The 2,987-nt window shown below is 42.4% G+C and overlaps 1 pseudogene; it reads right to left on the reverse strand.

The window, feature by feature from the left end:
* Positions 1 to 493: 493 nt before the first annotated feature.
* On the reverse strand, positions 494 to 2,204 carry LOC149025953 (aldehyde oxidase GLOX pseudogene; annotated as a pseudogene).
* Between the last annotated feature and the right edge of the window lie 783 nt (positions 2,205 to 2,987).

Genomic DNA, 2,987 nt, shown 5'->3' on the forward strand with positions numbered 1-2,987 from the left:
AAAAAAAAAAAACAAACACTGAGGTTAGTTAGATTCTAAAGACACCGAATATAACCATTAATTAAATGGTCCTGCAGATCATCACAAGCTAGTTTCATCTGGCAAGATAAACTGAAACAACCCTAGCACTGGACAAGATTCTAATGACACTTACTAGGAATATTAATATACAAAACCATGGCCGTCCATAAAGAATCACTATGCCAAAGATACATAGTTTTCATATGGTAATAAAGGAAAAGAAAAGAGGAGACCAGAGACGGACTGTGGAAGAGGCATTGAATCACTTTCGTTTGTTTTTCGCTTTTTCTTTTTTCTTTTCTCCCAGAGCATTTTCTACTCTGGCTGTCAAGATCTGTCTTCCGGTTTAAACTTTTAACACATGGAAGAAAAATGAAGAATTATCGATGCAGGTTCAGTCCAAAAACCACAACTCGTGAGTCATAACTAGAAAGAAATAGATAAGTAATTAAATACATCTTTATGACTGAATATTTATATTATGAACATAATAAATGTGAATTAATTGAATAAAAAAATTTACAATATGTCACTGGATTTGAACCCAAATCCCTTCACTAGGTATACCTTGATGAACTACATGTAAAAGATAATATCCCGGTGGGGATAAGAAAGCTGAATTTGGAGTCATCACTGCCATGGTATATGATGAGTTCGTCACTGCTGTAACATTAATGGAGTCCAACACCAACAACCTTTGATTCATCGAGAACGAGTGAGTAGCGAAAGATGGAGCCACCATTGTTACTTCTAACAAGCTCTCGTTCACCTCAGTCGACACAGAAAACTGTAACACCAATTGTTGCCCATAAGTTAAGTTAGCATATGATGCCGGAGTGATGATCGTTGGCCGTAATCCGGTAGATTCCGAATCCAAATAAGGAGGTGAGAATGATTCCAAGCTTAATTCCGTCGGATAAAGAACGCCGGTGAAATTGTAGTACTGATGGGGATTGCTTCCTCCCACAAGAACTCGGCCATCACGTAGTAAGATTGCCGTGGAATGGTACATGCGTGGAATGGTAGATGGGTTTAGTACTTGGAACCGAGACCCGGATTGGTTATCGGGTTGATACAGAACCGGGTAGAAAACCGGATCTCTTCCCAATTCCCACCCGGCAAGCCCGTTTGTGGCACCGTTGATGATCAAGACTTGACCATTGGGCAGTAAGGTCATGTCTCCCATAACCCTGGCAAGTGGCATGGTCTCCATGGTCCATGTCGGATTCGGGTCAGTAATACGGATCCTTCCACATGTGTTTAAGGCTTCTGTGAAATTACCTGAACTAGCCTCCTGGGATGACTCCCATCGAGCTCCGCCGCAAATAAGGACCTCAGCTTCAACCGAAGACTGTTGCAAGTTCTTAAGTGGGAGAAGAACAGAGGAACCAGTGAATGGATAGGTTCGAGGTTGGTAATCTGGGGTTGTCGGAAAAGTTTTAACGACGGTGTTGGTGGTGTAGTTGAACAAGATAGCTTTGTTGTAGGCGAAGATGAACAAGTTACCATCCACACTGAGGTGAACGAAGGGATAGAGATTACTGGTTTGTTCCAGAAACGTGAAGTTGAAGATGGTATTCGTGGACGTCGATTTAGGATAAAACTCGTAATTGTTTTGCTGTCCACCAATGACGATGACTCGTCCATCTGGTAGAATATGATTGGTTGGATACCAACGTCCCTGAAGAAGTTCATTTGGAATTTCTTGCCAATCACAAGTACTACAGGGCTTGATAATCCTAACCGCATGGTCACCATCGTTGAATCCACCGGTTTGGACGAGGGAGCCATCGGCGGTGACGGCACCGGAAGAACACCAGGTATCTGTTTGGACCATCAGGGCTCGGATAGAGTTGGTACTGACATCATATTCTGCTGAGTGAGCAGTGCAATCGTGCTGGAGAGCAACGTCATTGTTGTTGTCGCGGCATATACCATCAGGTAAGGAGAGATTTGAGCTGCCGAAGTCAGTGCGGTCGAAGATGATGACTCGGTCATTGTTGAGAAGCTGCATGTGCATTGCTGATATGCCAATGCTCTGCTGGAGTAGGCTCCATTGACCCAGTGAAGCTGCTTCTGTTGCTGATGTTGCAGAATTGATCAGAATAAGAACGATGGAGTAGATGCAAAGATAGGGAAATAATGAAGAACTCATCAAGGCTAGCTGAGTGTGTTGGTCTCTGCAAGTATCACTTTCAACTTGAAAGGGTGCGTAAATGGGATTGTTCGTTTAAATAGAGTTGATAGACCGAGTGACAAAGAAAAGAAGAGAAAAACAAAGAAGTGTTCTAGGTTGGTGGTTGGAAATCATAGCTGTATGATACTGATTTGTATGTGTTTCTTCTCGGGAGTTTCGTTATGCATGTTGTTAGTGTCACAGCTTGCAAGAATAACACGCTTTGTTATGATATACTACAACAAATAAACGAATTGACTTTTGAAGTACTAATTAATTCTTATTAACTCCACCACGGCTCCACCCGCACCGGCACAGCCCCACCCGCACCGGCACAGCCCCTGCAAAAAGAAAGAAGAGAAAAGTAATCTGGTTTCCCATCTTCGCATGCTGAGATTTTCTTATTAGTACGTGTGTTTTTTAAACTGGGATACGTATGAACATGGAGCCCTTTTTTTTAAGTTTCTGGAGAATATGCTACCCATGGTCCTGAAAAAAAAAAGGAACAATTCCCAGCGTTGATCTTCCTAACTTATTAGGTATTGAAAGGTACCCCACATCATGTCATCGTACAATGACCACATAAAATCAATTGTACCGTGGGTCCGTGACTACTCCTCTGTGTTGAACTTTTTATGATATGATTTAGTGATGATAAGCTGGATTTTGCCGCAATAGGAGAAAATGATGCAAGAATTCCAGCCCATCTCCACCTTGCTGGTTTACCGACTTGGGCTAAAACTTTATCTGCGAACAACACGAACGTGTCTGACCCGTTGGTCACCACATG

The sequence above is a fragment of the Hakea prostrata genome, chromosome 2 (genome assembly GCF_041222555.1).
Source record: "Hakea prostrata isolate BN-2017 chromosome 2, UWA_Hpros_2, whole genome shotgun sequence".
Taxonomy (NCBI): Eukaryota; Viridiplantae; Streptophyta; class Magnoliopsida; order Proteales; family Proteaceae; genus Hakea; species Hakea prostrata.